Here is a 22230-nt window from a genome sequence, read left to right on the forward strand (position 1 = left end):
CGGCTCTGGCTGATCCTGTCTGGCGGACGGCTCTGGCTGATCCTGTCTGGCGGACGGCTCTGGCAGATCCTGTCTGGCGGACGGCTCTGGCAGATCCTGGCTGGCGGACGGCTCTGGCTGGTCATGGCTGGCTGACGGCTCTGGCTGGTCATGGCTGGCTGACGGCTCTGGCTGGTCATGGCTGGCTGACGGCTCTGGCTGGTCATGGCTGGCTGACGGCTCTGGCTGGTCATGGCTGGCTGACGGCTCTGGCTGGTCATGGCTGGCTGACGGCTCTGGCTGATCCTGTCTGGCGGACGGCTCTGGCTGGTCATGGCTGGCTGACGGCTCTGGCTGATCCTGTCTGGCGGACGGCTCTGGCTGATCCTGTCTGGCGGACGGCTCTGGCTGATCCTGTCTGGCGGACGGCTCTAGCGGCTCGGGACAGACGGGCAGCTCTGACGGCTCGGGACAGACGGGCAGCTCTGACGGCTCTGGGCAGACGGGCAGCTCTGACGGCTCTGGGCAGACGGACAGTGCAGGCGGCACTGGGCAGACGGCAGACTCTGGCCGGCTGAGGCGCACAGTAGGCCTGGTGCGTGGTACCGGAACTGGAGGTACCGGGCTGAGGACACGCACCTCAAGGCTAGTGCGGGGAGAAGGAACAGGGCATACTGGACCCTGGAGACGCACATTAGGCCTAGTGCGTGGTGCCGGAACTGGTGGTACCGGGCTGGGGACACGCACCTCAAGGCTAGTGCGGGGAGCAGCAACAGGACGCACAGGACTCTGGAGACGCACAGGAGGCTTGGTGCGTGGTGCCGGAACTGGTGGTACCGGGCTGGAGACACGCACCATAGGGCGAGTGCGTGGAGGAGGAACCGGGCTCTGGAGACACACTGGAAGCCTGGTGCGTGGTGTTGGCACTGGTGGTACTGGGCTGGGGCGGGGAGGTGGCGCCGGATATACCGGACCATGCAGGCGTACTGGCTCCCTTGAGCACTGAGCCTGCCCAACCTTACCTGGTTGTATGCTCCCCGTCGCCCGACCAATGCGGGGAGGTGGAATAACCCGCACTGGGCTGTGTAGGCGAACCGGGGACACCATGCGTAAGGCTGGTGCCATGTATGCCGGCCCGAGGAGACGCACTGGAGACCAGACGCGTTGAGCCGGCTTCATGGCACCTGGCTCAATGCCCAATCTAGCCCTGCCAGTGCGGGGAGGTGGAATAACCCGCACCGGGCTATGCACACGTACAGGAGACACCATGCGCTCTACCGCATAACACGGTGTCTGCCCGTACTCTCGCACTCCATGGTAAGCATAGGGAGTTGGCGCAGGTCTCCTACCTGACTTCGCCACACTCCCTTGTAGCCCCCCCCCCCCCCCCCCCCCCCAATAATTTTTTGGGTTTTACTCGCGGGCTTCCAGCCTTGCTTCCGTGCTGCCTCCTCATATCGCCTCCTCTCGGCTTTAGCTGCCTCCAGCTCTTCACGAGGGAGGCGATATTCTCCTGGTTGTGCCCAAGGTCCCTTACCATCCAGTATCTCCTCCCAAGTCCAAGAATCCTGTATGCGCTGCTCCTGTTGCTGCTTATCACGCTGCTTGGTCCTGGGTTGGTGGGTAATTCTGTCACGATCGTCTTGATGAGGAAGAGTGGACCAAGGCGCAGCGTGATACGAATACATCTTTTTATTAGTGAAGATGAAACACGAAACGAAACACTTTGACAAACTAACAAAAACAACAAACGACCGTGAAGCTACAAACGTTAGTGCATACACAAGCTACAAACGTTAAACATAGACAATTACCCACAAACACCTACAGCCTATGGCTGCCTTAAATATGGCTCCCAATCAGAGACAACAATAAACAGCTGTCTCTGATTGAGAACCAAACCAGGCAACCATAGACTTTCCTAAACACCTACACTGAACACAACCCCATACATCCTACAAAACCCCCTAAACAATACACACACCCTAAACTAGACAAAACACACAAACATCCCCCATGTCACACCCTGACCTAACTGAACTAATAAAGAAAATCAATATAACAAAGGCCAGCAAAGCAGAACAGAGCAGAACAGAACAGTCAATCAACACAGCAATACAAAAAAAGAATAATAATCAGGGGACAGCACAACACTGCTACCTCCAACCATTTCAAATGCACCAGCCACAACTCTACAGTAGAACTGGTAACCTGACAGCAGGTCTGAGTCCTGTTTTAAATGTAATAGGAGGAATGCTTGGATGAGGTGTGGAGTGATGTTAAAACTATAGGATATGCATACTTTACATTACTAAAACTGCAGGGAGCCAGTTACAGTTACTATGCAACACACCTTTTATTTAATGTCTCTGATTTATTCTAATTGTAAATGTGTGTGATTTATGTGCGTTTTGTTGCCAACCTTACTTTACTAGATGCCAACTTTACGTTTGTTTTTTTTTCTTTTTAATTACCGTTTATATTTTTAGTTTTTCCATCACAACTTTTTTCCCTCATTCAACTTTTTCACTCCGGACGCTTTATCTGGACATGGTTCGTCAGCACTTTCAACAGCCGAAGCTAAGTAGTAACATTAACATGATGTCTTCTAATTGCAGTCGCTGTACTCATAATATACAGGAGAACGATCGCCTTATGGCGAGGATAGCTGTGCTGCAAGCCCAGCTTCAGACGCAATCGTTAGGCAAGGGTAATTTCAGTGTAGGAAAGGATGAAACAGCGTCTGTGCCACCAGTAAGTACAGATCGTAACGTTAGTATAAATCCCCCCGCACAGTCCCCGCAGCCGGACAACTTTCTCATGGCTTCTGGAGGGAAATGCTGTAGGAATGCTCAACTGGTGTCGCTCATTCAGCCGACAGAAACTTTCAACCGGTTTTCCCCATTAAGTAGCGAGTCGGAGTCTGAGGCCGAGTCTTCTCTTGTCTCTACTCCTCCCGTTACGGGGTCTGAGACGCCGAAGGCTCCCACCATTAGCTCTGACAAATTGAAAACCCTAGTTATTGGCGACTCCATTACCCGCAGTATTAGACTTAAAACGAATCACCCAGCGATCATACACTGTTTACCAGGGGGCAGGGCTACCGACGTTAAGGCTAATCTGAAGATGGTGCTGGCTAAAGCTAAAACTGGCGAGTGTAGAGAGTATAGAGATATTGTTATCCACGTCGGCACCAACGATGTTAGGATGAAACAGTCAGAGGTCACCAAGCGCAACATAGCTTCAGCGTGTAAATCAGCTAGAAAGATGTGTCGGCATCGAGTAATTGTCTCTGGCCCCCTCCCAGTTAGGGGGAGTGACGAGCTCTACAGCAGAGTCTCACAACTCAATTGCTGGTTGAAAACTGTTTTCTGCCCCTCCCAAAAGATAGAATTTGTAGATAATTGGCCCTCTTTCTGGGACTCACCCACAAACAGGACCAAGCCTGACCTGCTGAGGAGTGACGGACTCCATCCTAGCTGGAGGGGTGCTCTCATCTTATCTACCAACATAGACAGGGCTCTAACTCCTCTAGCTCCACAATGAAATAGGGTGCAGGCCAGGCAGCAGGCTGTTAGCCAACCTGCCAGCTTAGTGGAGTCTGCCACTAGCATAGTCAGTGTAGTCAGCTCAGCCATCCCCATTGAGACTGTGTCTGTGCCTCGACCTAGGTTGGGCAAAACTAAACATGGCGGTGTTCGCCTTAGCAATCTCATTAGGATAAAGACCTCCTCCATTCCTGCCATTATTGAAAGAGATCGTGATACCTCAACTCTCAAAATAGGGTTACTTAATGTTAGATCCCTCACTTCAAAGGCAGTTATAGTCAATGAACTAATCACTGATCATAATCTTGATGTGATTGGCCTGACTGAAACATGGCTTAAGCCTGATGAATTTACTGTGTTAAATGAGGCCTCTCCTCCTGGTTACACTAGTGACCATATCCCCCGTGCATCCCGCAAAGGCGGAGGTGTTGCTAACATTTACGATAGCAAATTTCAATTTACAAAAAAATTAATGACGTTTTCGTCTTTTGAGCTTCTAGTCATGAAATCTATGCAGCCTACTCAATCACTTTTTATAGCTACTGTTTACAGGCCTCCTGGGCCATATACAGCGTTCCTCTCTGAGTTCCCTGAATTCCTATCGGACCTTGTAGTCATAGCAGATCATATTCTAATTTTTGGTGATTTTAATATTCATATGGAGAAGTCCACAGACCCACTCCAAAAGGCTTTCGGAGCCATCATCGACTCAGTGGGTTTTGTCCAACATGTCTCTGGACCTACTCACTGCCACAGTCATACTCTGGACCTAGTTTTGTCCCATGGAATAAATGTTGTAGATCTTAATGTTTTTCCTCATAATCCTGGACTATCGGACCACCATTTTATTACGTTTGCAATCGCAACAAATAATCTGCTCAGACCCCAACCAAGGAGCATCAAAAGTCGTGCTATAAATTCTCAGACAACACAAAAATTCCTTGATGCCCTTCCAGACTCCTTCTGCCTACCCAAGGACGTCAGAGGACAAAAATCAGTTAACCACCTAACTGAGGAACTCAATTTAACCTTGCGCAATACCCTAGATGCAGTTGCACCCCTAAAAACGAAAAACATTTGTCATAAGAAACTAGCTCCCTGGTATACAGAAAATACCCGAGCTCTGAAGCAAGCTTCCAGAAAATTGGAACGGAAATGGCGCCACACCAAACTGGAAGTCTTCCGACTAGCTTGGAAAGCTACTTTTCCAACTTAATTGAGGAAAATAAGAACAATCCAAAATTTCTTTTTGATACTGTTGCAAAGCTAACTAAAAAGCAGTATTCCCCAAGAGAGGATGGCTTTCACTTCAGCAGTAATAAATTCATGAACTTCTTTGAGGAAAAGATCATGATCATTAGAAAGCAAATTACGGACTCCTCTTTAAATCTGCGTATTCCTCCAGGGCTTAGCTGTCCTGGATCTGCACAGCTCTGCCAGGGCCTGGGATCGGGAGAGACACTTAAGTGTTTTAGTACTATATCTCTTGACACAATGATGAAAATAATCATGGCCTCTAAACCTTCAAGCTGCATACTGGATCCTATTCCAACTAAACTACTGAAAGAGCTGCTTCATGTGCTTGGCCCTCCTATGTTGAACATAATAAACGGCTCTCTATCCACCGGATGTGTACCAAACTCACTAAAAGTGGCAGTAATAAAGCCTCTCTTGAAAAAGCCAAACCTTGACCCGGAAAATATAAAAAACTATCGGCCTATATCGAATCTTCCATTCCTCTCAAAAAAATTGAAAAAGCTGTTGCGCAGCAACTCACTGCCTTCCTGAAGACAAACAATGTATACGAAATGCTTCAGTCTGGTTTTAGACCCCATCATAGCACTGAGACTGCACTTGTGAAGGTGGTAAATGACCTTTTAATGGCGTCAGACCGAGGCTCTGCATCTGTCCTCGTGCTACTAGACCTTAGTGCTGCCTTTGACACCATCGATCACCACATTCTTTTGGAGAGACTGGAAACCCAAATTGGCCTACACGGACAAGTTCTGGCCTGGTTTAGATCTTATCTGTCGGAAAGATATCAGTTTGTCTCTGTGAATGGTTTGTCCTCTGACAAATCAACTGTACATTTCGGTGTTCCTCAAGGTTCCGTTTTAGGACCACTATTGTTTTCACTATATATTTTACCTCTTGGGGATGTTATTCGAAAACATAATGTTAACTTTCACTGCTATGCGGATGACACACAGCTGTACATTTCAATGAAACATGGTGAAGCCCCAAAATTGCCCTCGCTAGAAGCCTGTGTTTCAGACATAAGGAAGTGGATGGCTGAAAACTTTCTACTTTTAAACTCGGACAAAACAGAGATGCTTGTTCTAGGTCCCAAGAAACAAAGAGATCTTCTGTTAAATCTGACAATTAATCTTGATGGTTGTAAAGTCGTCTCAAATAAAACTGTGAAGGACCTCGGCGTTACTCTTGACCCTGATCTCTCTTTTGACGAACATATCAAGACTGTTTCAAGGACAGCTTTTTTCCATCTACGTAACATTGCAAAAATCAGAAACTTTATGTCCAAAAATGATGCAGAAAAATTAATCCATGCATTTGTTACTTCTAGGTTAGACTACTGCAATGCTCTACTTTCCGGCTACCCGGATAAAGCACTAAATAAACTTCAGTTAGTGCTAAATACGGCTGCTAGAATCCTGACTAGAACCAAGAAATTTGATCATATTACTCCAGTGCTAGCTTCCCTACACTGGCTTCCTGTTAAGGCAAGGGCTGATTTCAAGGTTTTACTGTTAACCTATAAAGCGTTACATGGGCTTGCTCCTACCTATCTTTTCCCGAGTTGGTCCTGCCGTACATACCTACACGTACAAGACGCAGGCCTCCTAATTGTCCCTAGAATTTCTAAGCAAACAGCTGGAGGCAGGGCTTTCTCCTATAGATCTCCATTTTCATGGAACGGTCTGCCTACCCATGTGAGAGACGCAGACTCGGTCTCAACCTTTAAGTCTTTACTGAAGACTTATCTCTTCAGTAGGTCATATGATTGAGTGTAGTCTGGCCCAGGAGTGTGAAGGTGAACGGAAAGGCTCTGGAGCAACGAACCGCCCTTGCTGTCTCTGCCTGGCCGGTTCCCCTCTCTCCACTGGGATTCTCTGCCTCTAACCCTATTACAGGGGCTGAGTCACTGGCTTACTGGTGCTCTTTCATGCCGTCCCTAGGAGGGGTGCGTCACTTGAGTGGGTTGAGTTACTGACGTGATCTTCCTGTCTGGGTTGGCGCCCCCCTTGGTTTGTGCTGTGGTGGAGATCTTTGTGGGCTATACTCGGCCTTGTCTCAGGATTGTAAGTTGGTGGTTGAAGATATCCCTCTAGTGGTGCGGGGGCTGTGCTTTGGCAAAGTGGGTGGGGTTATATCCTTCCTGTTTGGCCCTGTCTGGGGGTATCATCGGATGAGGCCACAGTGTCTCCTGACCCCTCCTGTCTCAGCCTCCAGTATTTATGCTGCAGTAGTTTATGTGTCTGGGGGCTAGGGTCAGTTGGTTATATCTGGAGTACTTCTCCTGTCTTATCCAGTGTCCTGTGTGAATTTAAGTATGCTCTCTCTAATTCTCTCCTTCTCTCTTTCTTTCTCTCTCTCGGAGAACCTGAGCCCTAGGACCATACGTCAGGACTACCGGGCATGATGACTCCTTGCTGTCCCCAGTCCACCTGGCCTTGCTGCTATTCTAGTTTCAACTGTTCTGCCTGCGGTTATGGAACCCCTACCTGTCCCAGACCTGCTGCTTTCAACTCTTAACTTTTTATGGCTGCAGGGGCAGTATTGAGTAGCTCTGATTAAAGGTGCCCATTTCAAACGGCCTCGTACTCAATTCTTGCTCGTACAATATGCATATTATTATTACTATTGGATAGAAAACACTCTCTAGTTTCTAAAACCGTTTGAATTATATCTGTGAGTCAAACAGAACTCATTTGGCACAAACTTCCTGACCAGGAAGTGGAAAGTCTGAAATCGAGGCTCTGTTCTTCTTCCTGCCTATAAATGGCCATGATACGTAAGAGTCTACGTGCACTTCATAGACCTTCCCCTGGATGTCAAGAGGCTGTGAGAGAAGAAATTTAGTGTTTATCTTGGTCTGAAGTGGAATACAAGCTCTTTGTATGACGTGTCCCTCATTTCCGGTACTCTGGGGAGCGCGAGGTGGACAGTGGGATTGCCTTCTGTTCTGCTGCCGTTATAGGCGACTACTATCTCCGGCTTTGATTTTATTTGATACATGTGACCATATCATCGTAAAGTATGTTTTTTCAATATAGTTTCATCAGATTATTGAAATTTTTTCGGGAGTTTTGCCGTGTTCCGTTCTCTGACTTTGTTGACGATGGAGAGATCCGTGCCACTTGGCTAGTGCGCGTGCTAAATCAAGAGGGAAAGTTGCCGTTCTAAATCCAAACAACGATTGTTCTGGACAAAGGACACCTTGTCCAACATTCTGATGAAAGATCAGCAAAAGTAAGAAACATTTTATGATGCTATTTCATATATCTGTCGTACATGTGAACTAGTCGTGGGCGCCCAACGTTTGGGTACTCTAGCTATACCGAAGCTGCATATCGTAATGAAGTTATTTTTAGAATTCTAACACTGCGATTTCATTAAGAACTAATGGATCTATCATTTCCTATACAACATGTATTTTTTAGTTATGTTTATGAATAGCTATTTGGTCAGAATATGTGTGTCAGAAAAAGTGTCAGAAAAAAATCCGGGCGTTGTGGGAAAAAGTAGCTAAGTTAGCAGAATGTATAACCATTGATTTCAGCTCTAAATATGCACATTTTCGAACAAAACATAAGTGTATGTATAACCTGATGTTATAGGACTGTCATCTGAGGAAGAAAATCAAGGTTAGTCAAAAATTATATATCTTTTGCTTGTTTGTTACGATCGCTTACTTTTGCTACTGGGAAATTGCTTGTGTTTTTGGCTATTGTGGTAAGCTAATATAACGCTATATTGTGTTTTCGCTGTAAAACACTTGATAAATCGGAAATATTGTCTGGAATCACAAGATGCCTGTCTTTCAATTGCTGTACACTATGTATTTTTCAGAAATGTTTTATGATGAGTATTTAGTTATTTGGCGTTGGTGTCTGTAATTATTCTGTCTGCTTTCGGTGCAATTTCTGATTGTAGCTGCAATGTAAACTATGATTTATACCTGAAATATGCAAATTTTTCGAACAAAACATAGATTTATTGAATAACATGTTATAAGACTGTCATCTGATGAAGTTGTTTGTTGGTTTGTTTGGTTGGTTCTTGGTTAGTTAGGTTGGCTTTGTGCATGCTACCTGTGCTGTGAAAAATGTCTGTCCTTTTTTGTATTTGGTGGTGAGCTAACATAAATATACGTGCTGTTTTCGCTGTAAAACATTTTAAAAATCGGACATGTTGGCTGGAATCACAAGATGTGTACCTTTCATTTGCTGTATTGTATTGTTAATGTGTGAAAGTTAAATATTTTAAAAAAATATCTTTTGAATTTCGCGCCCTGCACTTGAGCTGGCTGTTGTCATAAGTGTACCGACACCGGGCTGCAGCCATAACAGGTTAATGATCGGCTATGAAAAGCCAACTGACATTTATTCCTGATTATTATTTGACCATGCTTGTCATTTATGAACATTTTGAAAATCTTGGCTCTCTCTAATTCTCTCCTTCTCTCTTTCTTTCTCTCTCTCGGAGGACCTGAGCCCTAGGACCATACGTCAGGACTACCGGGCATGATGACTCCTTGCTGTCCCCAGTCCACCTGGCCTTGCTGCTATTCCAGTTTCAACTGTTCTGCCTGCGGTTATGGAACCCCTACCTGTCCCAGACCTGCTGTTTTCAACTCTTAATGATCGGCTATGAAAAGCCAACTGACATTTATTCCTGATTATTATTTGACCATGCTTGTCACTTATGAACATTTTGAACATCTTGGCCATGTTCTGTTATAATCTCCACCCGGCACAGCCAGAAGAGGACTGGCCACCCCTCATAGCCTGGTTCCTCTCTAGGTTTCTTCCTAGGTTTTGGCCTTTCTAGGGAGTTTTTCCTAGCCACCGTGCTTCTACACCTGCATTGCTTGCTGTTTGGGGTTTTAGGCTGGGTTTCTGTACAGCACTTCGAGATATTAGCTGATGTACGAAGGGCTATATAAAATAAACTTGATTTGATTTGATTTGATTTAAATGCGGTTAATAAGATGGCTTCTGTAGAGGCTGGGAGTTTAATTAATCTGCATTCAAAATGAGTTTGTCTGAATCCAAAACTAGTACGGTTTAGGGAGTTTTGAACATGGTAGTGATTATTGCATGAGTAACACTAAGAGTAACGCTTGGAGTAATAATACGAGTAATAATACGAGTAACACTTAGAGTAATACCAAGAGTAATAATAGGAGTAACACTTGGAGTAACACTAAGAGTAATACTAGGATTAACACCTAGAGTAATACTAAGAGTAACACCAAGGGTAACACCTAGAGTAACACTACGAGTAATACAAAGAGTAACACCAGTAGTAATACTAAGAGTAACACTAAGAGTAATAATAAGAGTAACACTAAGCGTAACACCAAGAGTAACACTAAGAATAACACTAGGAGTACCACTAAGAGTAACACTAGGAGTAACACTAGGAGTACCACCAAGAGTACCACTAAGAGCAACACTAAGAGTAACACTAAGAGTACCGCTAAGAGTACCACTAAGAGTACCACTAAGAGTACCACTAAGAGTAACACTAAGAGCAACACTAGGAGTACCACTAAGAGTACCACTAAGAGTACCACTAAGAGTAACACTAGGAGTACCACTAAGAGTACCACTAAGAGTACCACTAAGAGTAACACTAGGGGTACCACTAAGAGTAACACCAAGAGTAACACTAAGAGTAACACTAAGAGTACCGCTAAGAGTACCACTAAGAGTACCACTAAGAGTAACACTAGGAGTACCACTAGGAGTACCACTAAGAGTAACACTAGGAGTACCACTAAGAGTACCACTAAGAGTAACACTAGGGGTACCACTAAGAGTACCACTAAGAGTAACACTAAGAGTACCACTAAGAGTACCACTAAGAGTAACACTAGGAGTACCACTAAGAGTAACACTAAGAGTAACACTAAGAGTAACAATTAGAAACGTGAAAAGCAATAAAGGACATTGTGCTATGCTTCCCATTGTTTTGATATGTTGCATCTGATCTGGCTAACCTCATTTACACATGAATGTTTTGGGACCGTATTTGAAATAATAGAGTTACAGAATACCTGTGAATCTGTTTATGTGTGCATGCATGTGTCTGAGTGTGTGTGTGTGTGTGTGTGTGTGTGTGTGTGTGTGTGTGTGTGTGTGTGTGTGTGTGTGTGTGTGTGTGTGTGTGTGTGTGTGTGTGTGTGTGTGTGTGTGTGTGTGTTTGTGTGCATGCATATATTTGAGTGAGTCTGTGTGTGTGTACGCATGCGTGCGTGTGTATGTGTCTGTGTGAAGGAGAGAAAGAGACAGAGAGAGAGAGATTGTCTGTGTTCATCACTTTGTTTCATCTGGCACTGTCACAACCACAGGTACTTTGTTGACCGAGGATAACAATCAGTCTGAAATGGAGTGTACCTGCCATCCTTGAGATCTAAGAACCAACCCTTCATTCCAGAGGCCTTTGAAAGCCTAATGGCTCTGCCTGTAGCTCTTACTCCCTGGAGAACCATCATATCTCTGTGTCTAAACACAAACCACAGAGGAGGAAGAGCAGCTTTATAATACAACAGAAATACTATTTTAATTGGTGGTACTGTATATACCAGCACAAGAGGAACACTCTCGGACAAACACACCCTGGACATTAATCCCACAAGACACCCTGGACATTAATCCCACAAGACACCCTGGACATTAATCCCACAAGACACCCTGGATATTAATCCCACAACACACCCTGGACATTAATCCCACAAAACACCATGGACATTAATCCCACAAAACACCCTGGACATTAATCCCACAAGACACCCTGGACATTAATCCCACAAGACACCCTGGACATTAATCTCACAAGACACTCTGGACATTAATCTCACAACACACCCTGGACATTAATCCCACAAGACACCCTGGACATTAATCTCACAAGACACCCTGGACATTAATCCCACAAGACACCCTGGACATTAATCCCACAACACACCCTGGACATTAATGCCATTAGACACCCTGGACATTAATCTCACAACACACCCTGGACATTAATCCCACAACACACCCTGGACATTAATCCCACAAGACACCCTGGACATTAATCTCACAACACACCCTGGACATTAATTCCACAACACACCCTGGACATTAATCCCACAAGACACCCTGGACATTAATCCCACAAGACACCCTGGACATTAATCTCACAACACACCCTGGACATTAATCCCACAAGACACCCTGGACATTAATCTCACAACACACCCTGGACATTAATTCCACAACACACCCTGGACATTAATCCCACAAGACACCCTGCACATTAATCCCACAACACACCCTGGACATTAATCCCACAACACACCCTGGACATTAATCCCACAATAAACCCTGCACATTAATCCCTCAACACACCCTGGACATTAATCCCACAAGACACCCTGGACATTAATCCCACAACACACCCTGGACATTAATCCCACAACACACACTGGACATTAATCCCACAAGACACCCTGGACAATAATCCCACAAGACACCCTGGACATTAATCCCACAAGACACCCTGGACATTAATCTCAAAACACACCCTGGACATTAATCTCACAACACACCCTGGACATTAATCCCACAACACACCCTGGACATTAATCCCACAAGACACCCTGGACATTAATCCCACAAGACACCCTGGACATTAATCTCACAACACACCCTGGACATTAATCCCACAAGACACCCTGGACATTAATCCCACAAGACACCCTGGACATTAATCCCACAAGACACCCTGGACATTAATCTCACAACACACCCTGGACATTAATCCCACAAGACACCCTGGACATTAATCTCACAACACACCCTGGACATTAATCTCACAACACACCCTGGACGTTAATCCCACAAGACACCCTGGACATTAATCTCACAACACACCCTGGACATTAATCCCACAAGACTCCCTGGACATTAATCTCACAACACACCCTGGACATTAATCTCACAACACACCCTGGACATTAATCCCACAAGACACCCTGCACATTAATCCCACAACACACCCTGGACATTAATCCCACAAGACACCCTGGACATTAATCTCACAACACACCCTGGACATTAATCTCACAACACAGCCTGGACATTAATCTCACAACACACCCTGGACATTAATCTCACAACACACCCTGGACATTAATCCCACAACACACACTGGACATTAATCCCACAAGACACCCTGGACAATAATCCCACAAGACACCCTGGACATTAATCCCACAAGACACCCTGGACATTAATCTCAAAACACACCCTGGACATTAATCTCACAACACACCCTGGACATTAATCCGACAACACACCCTGGACATTAATCCCACAAGACACCCTGGACATTAATCCCACAAGACACCCTGGACATTAATCTCACAACACACCCTGGACATTAATCCCACAAGACACCCTGGACATTAATCCCACAAGACACCCTGGACATTAATCCCACAAGACACCCTGGACATTAATCTCACAACACACCCTGGACATTAATCCCACAAGACACCCTGGACATTAATCTCACAACACACCCTGGACATTAATCTCACAACACACCCTGGACGTTAATCCCACAAGACACCCTGGACATTAATCTCACAACACACCCTGGACATTAATCCCACAAGACACCCTGGACATTAATCTCACAACACACCCTGGACATTAATCTCACAACACACCCTGGACATTAATCCCACAAGACACCCTGCACATTAATCCCACAACACACCCTGGACATTAATCTCACAACACACCCTGGACATTAATCTCACAACACAGCCTGGACATTAATCTCACAACACACCCTGGACATTAATCTCACAACACACCCTGGACATTAATCTCACAACACACCCTGGACATTAATCCCACAACACACCCTGGACATTAATCCCACAACACACCCTGGACATTAATCCCACAAGACACCCTGGACATTAATCCCACAAGACACCCTGCACATAAATCCCACAACACACCCTGGACATTAATCCCACAACACACCCTGGACATTAATCTCACAACACACCCTGGACATTAATCCCACAACACACCCTGGACAATAATCCCACAACACACCCTGGACATTAATCTCACAACACACCCTGGACATTAATCCCACAACACACCCTGGACATTAATCTCACAACACACCCTGGACATTAATCCCACAACACACCCTGGACATTAATCTCACAAGACACCCTGGACATTATACCACAACACACCCTGGACATTAATCTCACAACACACCCTGGACATTAATCCCACAACACACCCTGGACATTAATCTCACAACACACCCTGGACATTAATCCCACAACACACCCTGGACATTAATCTCACAACACACCCTGGACATTAATCCCACAACACACCCTGGACATTAATCCCACAACACACCCTGGACATTAATCTCACAACACACCCTGGACATTAATCCCACAACACACCCTGGACATTAATCTCACAACACACCCTGGACATTAATCTCACAACACACCCTGGACATTAATCTCACAACACACCCTAGACATTAATCTCACAACACACCCTGGACATTAATCCCACAAGACACCCTGCACATTAATCCCACAACACACCCTGGACATTAATCCCACAAGACACCCTGGACATTAATCTCACAACACACCCTGGACATTAATCTCACAACACAGCCTGGACATTAATCTCACAACACACCCTGGACATTAATCTCACAAGACACCCTGGACATTAATCTCACAACACACCCTGGACATTAATCCCACAACACACCCTGGACATTAATCCCACAACACACCTTGGACATTAATCCCACAAGACACCCTGGACATTAATCCCACAAGACACCCTGCACATAAATCCCACAACACACCCTGGACATTAATCCCACAACACACCCTGGACATTAATCTCACAACACACCCTAGACATTAATCTCACAACACACCCTGGACATTAATCCCACAAGACACCCTGCACATTAATCCCACAACACACCCTGGACATTAATCCCACAAGACACCCTGGACATTAATCTCACAACACACCCTGGACATTAATCTCACAACACAGCCTGGACATTAATCTCACAACACACCCTGGACATTAATCTCACAACACACCCTGGACATTAATCTCACAACACACCCTGGACATTAATCCCACAACACACCCTGGACATTAATCCCACAACACACCCTGGACATTAATCCCACAAGACACCCTGGACATTAATCCCACAAGACACCCTGCACATAAATCCCACAACACACCCTGGACATTAATCCCACAACACACCCTGGACATTAATCTCACAACACACCCTGGACATTAATCCCACAACACACCCTGGACAATAATCCCACAACACACCCTGGACATTAATCTCACAACACACCCTGGACATTAATCTCACAACACACCCTGGACATTAATCCCACAACACACCCTGGACATTAATCTCACAACACACCCTGGACATTAATCCCACAACACACCCTGGACATTAATCTCACAACACACCCTGGACATTAATCCCACAAGACACCCTGGACATTAATCTCACAACACACCCTGGACATTAATCCCACAACACACCCTGGACATTAATCTCACAACACACCCTGGACATTAATCCCACAACACACCCTGGACATTAATCTCACAACACACCCTGGACATTAATCCCACAACACACCCTGGACATTAATCTCACAACACACCCTGGACATTAATCCCACAACACACCCTGGACATTAATCTCACAACACACCCTGGACATTAATCCCACAACACACCCTGGACATTAATCTCACAACACACCCTGGACATTAATCCCACAACACACCCTGGACATTAATCCCACAACACACCCTGGACATTAATCTCACAACACACCCTGGACATTAATCCCACAACACACCCTGGACATTAATCTCACAACACACCCTGGACATTAATCTCACAACACACCCTGGACATTAATCTCACAACACACCCTAGACATTAATCTCACAACACACCCTGGACATTAATCCCACAAGACACCCTGCACATTAATCCCACAACACACCCTGGACATTAATCCCACAAGACACCCTGGACATTAATCTCACAACACACCCTGGACATTAATCTCACAACACACCCTGCACATTAATCCCACAACACACCCTGGACATTAATCCCACAAGACACCCTGGACATTAATCTCACAACACACCCTGGACATTAATCTCACAACACAGCCTGGACATTAATCTCACAACACACCCTGGACATTAATCTCACAACACACCCTGGACATTAATCTCACAACACACCCTGGACATTAATCCCACAACACACCCTGGACATTAATCTCACAACACACCCTGGACATTAATCCCACAACACACCCTGGACATTAATCTCACAACACACCCTGGACATTAATCCCACAACACACCCTGGACATTAATCCCACAACACACCCTGGACATTAATCTCACAACACACCCTGGACATTAATCCCACAACACACCCTGGACATTAATCTCACAACACACCCTGGACATTAATCTCACAACACACCCTGGACATTAATCTCACAACACACCCTAGACATTAATCTCACAACACACCCTGGACATTAATCCCACAAGACACCCTGCACATTAATCCCACAACACACCCTGGACATTAATCCCACAAGACACCCTGGACATTAATCTCACAACACACCCTGGACATTAATCTCACAACACAGCCTGGACATTAATCTCACAACACACCCTGGACATTAATCTCACAACACACCCTGGACATTAATCTCACAACACACCCTGGACATTAATCCCACAACACACCCTGGACATTAATCCCACAACACACCCTGGACATTAATCCCACAAGACACCCTGGACATTAATCCCACAACACACCCTGGACATTAATCCCACAACACACCCTGGACATTAATCTCACAACACACCCTGGACATTAATCCCACAACACACCCTGGACAATAATCCCACAACACACCCTGGACATTAATCTCACAACACACCCTGGACATTAATCTCACAACACACCCGGGACATTAATCCCACAACACACCCTGGACATTAATCTCACAACACACCCTGGACATTAATCCCACAACACACCCTGGACATTAATCTCACAACACACCCTGGACATTAATCCCACAAGACACCCTGGACATTAATCTCACAACACACCCTGGACATTAATCCCACAACACACCCTGGACATTAATCTCACAACACACCCTGGACATTAATCCCACAACACACCCTGGACATTAATCCCACAACACACCCTGGACATTAATCCCACAACACACCCTGGACATTAATCTCACAACACACCCTGGACATTAATCCCACAACACACCCTGGACATTAATCTCACAACACACCCTGGACATTAATCCCACAACACACCCTGGACATTAATCTCACAACACACCCTGGACATTAATCCCACAACACACCCTGGACATTAATCCCACAACACACCCTGGACATTAATCTCACAACACACCCTGGACATTAATCCCACAACACACCCTGGACATTAATCTCACAACACACCCTGGACATTAATCTCACAACACACCCTGGACATTAATCTCACAACACACCCTAGACATTAATCCCACAACACACCCTGGACATTAATCTCACAACACACCCTGGACATTAATCCCACAACACACCCTGGCCATTAATCTCACAACACACCCTGGACGTTAATCCCACAACACACCCTGGACATTAATCTCACAGGACACCCTGGACATTAATCCCACAACACACCCTGGACATTAATCTCACAACACACCCTGGACATTAATCTCACAACACACCCTGGACATTAATCCCACAACACACCCTGGACATTAATCCCACAAGACACCCTGGACATTAATCCCACAACACACCCTGGACATTAATCCCACAACACACCCTGGACATTAATCTCACAAGACACCCTGGACATTAATCCCACAACACACCCTGGACATTAATCCCACAACACACCCTGGACATTAATCTCACAACACACCCGTGACATGAATCCCACAAGACACCCTGGACATGAATCTCACAACACACCCTGGACATTAATCCCACAAGACACCCTGGACATTAATCCCACAACACACCCTGGACATTAATCTCACAACATACCCTGGACATTAATCTCACAAATTTCAACTGTGCAGGACCTGTTGACATGCATTGATTTCATTCCCCCTGCTGCATGAGGTTGATTTGGACAGGTAGCTCACCTACAGAGAGAACAAGATGAGCAGCTGATGATCAATCAGGTTTGAACTATTCAGAGTGAAGTCATTGATAGTAATCACACGTTTAGAGGTTATGGAGGACTATGGGTTTTGTATGGTTCTCTATACTGAATCCATCTCTCTCTTCACTCTCTCTTAAGAATATTGAGATAGTCTACAGTGAGAACACGAGGACTGTAATGACTCAACCAGAACACAACATATAAAACAAAGCCTCTCCATGAGACCCTAACAGAACATGGAATCTGCGGCTGGTTCTGATTAAGGAGGCATTCTATGGAACACTGACAGATATAAACATTCATCATAACATTCAACTTTCAACCATCATAACCTTATACCATCATAACATTCAACCTTCAACCATCATAACCTTAAACCTTCAACCATCATAACCTTAAACCATCATAACCTTCAACCTTCAACCCTCATAACCTTCAACCATCATAACATTCAACCTTCAACCATCATAACCTTCAACCTTCAACCCTCATAACCTTCAACCATCATAACCTTCAACCTTCAACCATCATAACCTTAAACCATCATAACATTCAACCTTCAACCATCATAACATTCAACCTTCAACCATCATAACCTTCAACCATCATAATCTTCAACCATCATAACATTCAACCTTCCACCCTCATAACCTTCAACCTTCAACCATCATAACCTTAAACCATCATAACATTCAACCTTCAAACATCATAACCTTCAACCTTCAACCATCATAACCTTAAACCATCATAACATTCAACCTTCAACCATCATAACATTCAACCTTCAACCATCATAACCTTCAACCATCATAATCTTCAACCATCATAACATTCAACCTTCAACCCTCATAACCTTCAACCTTCAACCATCATAACCTTCAACCATCATAACATTCAACCTTCAACCATCATAACCTTAAACCTTCAACCATCATAACCTTAAACCATTATAACGTTCAACCTTCAACCATCATAACCTTCAACCATCCTAACCTTCAACCATCATAACTTTCAAACTTCAACCATCATAACCATCAACCTTCATAATCTTCAACCATCATAAACTTCAACCATCATAACCTTCCACCTTCAACCATCACAATCTTCAACCTTCAAAACTTTCACCTTTAACATTCCTATCGGATCGAGAGTTTGTTGTTTTCTTATGAGTCTGGGCCACTTTTCATAAAGCGTCGCAGAGTAGGAGAACTGATCAAGGAGTACTGATCAGGTCTCCCCTGTCCATATAGACCCTAATCCTATTCATTATGATTTAAAAGACTAAACTGATCCTAGCAATACTACTCTGAGACGCTTCATGAACCCTGAATCTCTAGAAGGGCATACAATGGAAAATGCTGACTGGAGCAATGATCTTTATGGCATATTTCAAGTGCACCTTCCTGGCATCTTATGTCATGCAACATGCAAGAGGACAATAGCTGTATTAAAATACCTTGTGAAGTTAATTAAAATAACATCTTCTCTCTAAAGAAACAACAAAGATTCATGATGAAATAATGGTGCTCTAGGGATTTAAGAGAATGCTGTTAGACTGTGGTATTGAAATAAACACTCAGCGGCCAGTTTATTAGGTACACCCATCTAGCACCAGGTCGAACCCTCCTTTACATCCAGAACATCCTGAATTCTTTGGTGAATGGATTCTACAAGGTGTGGTGTTCAAACGTTGCTCAATTGGTATCAAGGGATCTAACGTGTGGCAGGAAAACATTTCCTTTTTAGTATGTAAGCAGGGTGCAAGTGTGAAACAAATGATAAGAGGAGCTATCGACAGACAAGCTGTACTACTGTGTTCCTTTCAGGACATTCTGTCCCCACCCAGGAAGGGGAGAGACCTTGGGCTTGTAGTAGATTGTATAACAGGTGGCAGACAATGTATGAGAAGGAGAAGACTTGTGAACTATATTGTCATTGTCTTAGAGGAGGAGGGACAGTTATGACGAAATGAGAGGTATATAAACCAATGTACATGTAAGGATGTGCAGAGCTCTCGTAAATAAACATGCTGACTATGGTAGACTGGCTTCTGTCTGTTTCATTTTAATAAGAACCTTACAAATTCTTAGTAACAGACAGAGTATTTTAATTGAAGTTCAGTTTATGAACATTGAGAACAAAATTCTCCTGACAGAACCCCATGACAACATGGGGGTAATAAAACAGCATGGGCGGTATATAGAAATGCAGATACCATACACAGACTACCGTACCTGTAACGGATTTCCTCTTCATCTGAGGAGGAGTAGCAAGGATCGGACCAATGTGCAGCGTGGTAAGTGTCCATAATAGATTTTTAATAAATCAAAATGAACACAGAACAAAAATAACAAAACACGAACAAACAACCGAAACAGTCCCGTATGGTGCAAACACTGAAACAGGAAACAACCACCCACAAAACACAATAGAAAACAGGCTACCTAAATATGGCTCCCAATCAGAGACAATGACTGACACCTGCCTCTGATTGAGAACCATACTAGGCCAAACACATAGAAATATAACAACAGAACAAAACATAGAAAAAAAACATATAATGCCCACCCCAACTCACGCCCTGACCAACTAGAATAAAGACATAAAAAAGGAACTAAGGTCAGAACGTGACAGTACCCCCCCCGACGCAAAACCTGGACCTATAGGGGAGGGTCTGGGTGGGCATTTCACCGCGGTGGCGGCTCTGGTGCGGGACGTGGACCCCACTCCACCATAGTCTTGGCCCACTTATGTGGCGCCTTTGGAGCGGCGCCCTCGCCGCCGACCTCGGACTGGGGACACTTTCAGCGGGCCCCGAATAGACGGGAGACTCCGGCAGCGCCGGACAGGCAGGAGACTCCGGCAGCGCCGGAGTGAAACGCGACTCCGGCTGCGCCGGAGTGACAGGCAACTCTTGACTGACGGACGGCTCAGGCAGCTCCTGACTGACGGACGGCTCAGGCAGCTCCTGACTGACGGGAGACTCTGGCTGCTCCGGACAGGAGGGAGACTCTGGCTGCTCCGGACAGGAGGGAGACTCTGGCTGCTCCGGACAGGAGGGAGACTCTGGCTGCTCCGGACAGGAGGGATACTCTGGCTGCTCCGGACAGGAGGGAGACTCTGGCTGCTCCGGACTAGAGGGAGACTCTGGCTGCTCCGGACTAGAGGGAGACTCTGGCTGCTCCGGACTAGAGGGAGACTCTGGCTGCTCCGGACTAGAGGGAGACTCTGGCTGCTCCGGACTAGAGGGAGACTCTGGCTGCTCCGGACTAGAGGGAGACTCTGGCTGCTCCGGACTAGAGGGAGACTCTGGCTGCTCCGGACTAGAGGGAGACTCTGGCTGCTCCGGACTAGAGGGAGACTCTGGCTGCTCCGGACTAGAGGGAGACTCTGGCTGCTCCGGACTAGAGGGAGACTCTGGCTGCTCCGGACTAGAGGGAGACTCTGGCTGCTCCGGACTAGAGGGAGACTCTGGCTGCTCCGGACTAGAGGGAGACTCTGGCTGCTCCGGACTAGAGGGAGACTCTGGCTGCTCCGGACTAGAGGGAGACTCTGGCTGCTCCGGACTAGAGGGAGACTCTGGCTGCTCCGGACTAGAGGGAGACTCTGGCTGCTCCGGACTAGAGGGAGACTGGCTGCTCCGGACTAGAGGGAGACTCTGGCTGCTCCGGACTAGAGGGAGACTCTGGCTGCTCCGGACTAGAGGGAGACTCTGGCTGCTCCGGACTAGAGGGAGACTCTGGAGGCTCCGGACTAGAGGGAGACTCTGGAGGCTCCGGACTAGAGGGCGAAGCTGGAGGCTCCGGACTAGAGGGCGAAGCTGGAGGCTCCGGACTAGAGGGCGAAGCTGGAGGCTCCGGACTAGAGGGCGAAGCTGGAGGCTCCGGACTAGAGGGCGAAGCTGGAGGCTCCGGACTAGAGGGCGTCGCTGGAGGCTCCGGACTAGAAGGCGTTGCTGGAGGCTCCGGACTGACGTCCTTTGTTGGAGGCCTCATGCCATGGATCCTCACCGGAGGCTTCGTGCCATGGATCCTCACCGGAGGCTTCGTGCCATGGATCCTCACAGGAGGCTTCGTGCCATGGATCATCACTGG

Source organism: Salvelinus namaycush, chromosome 2 (assembly GCF_016432855.1).
Source record: "Salvelinus namaycush isolate Seneca chromosome 2, SaNama_1.0, whole genome shotgun sequence".
Classification (NCBI taxonomy): Eukaryota; Metazoa; Chordata; class Actinopteri; order Salmoniformes; family Salmonidae; genus Salvelinus; species Salvelinus namaycush.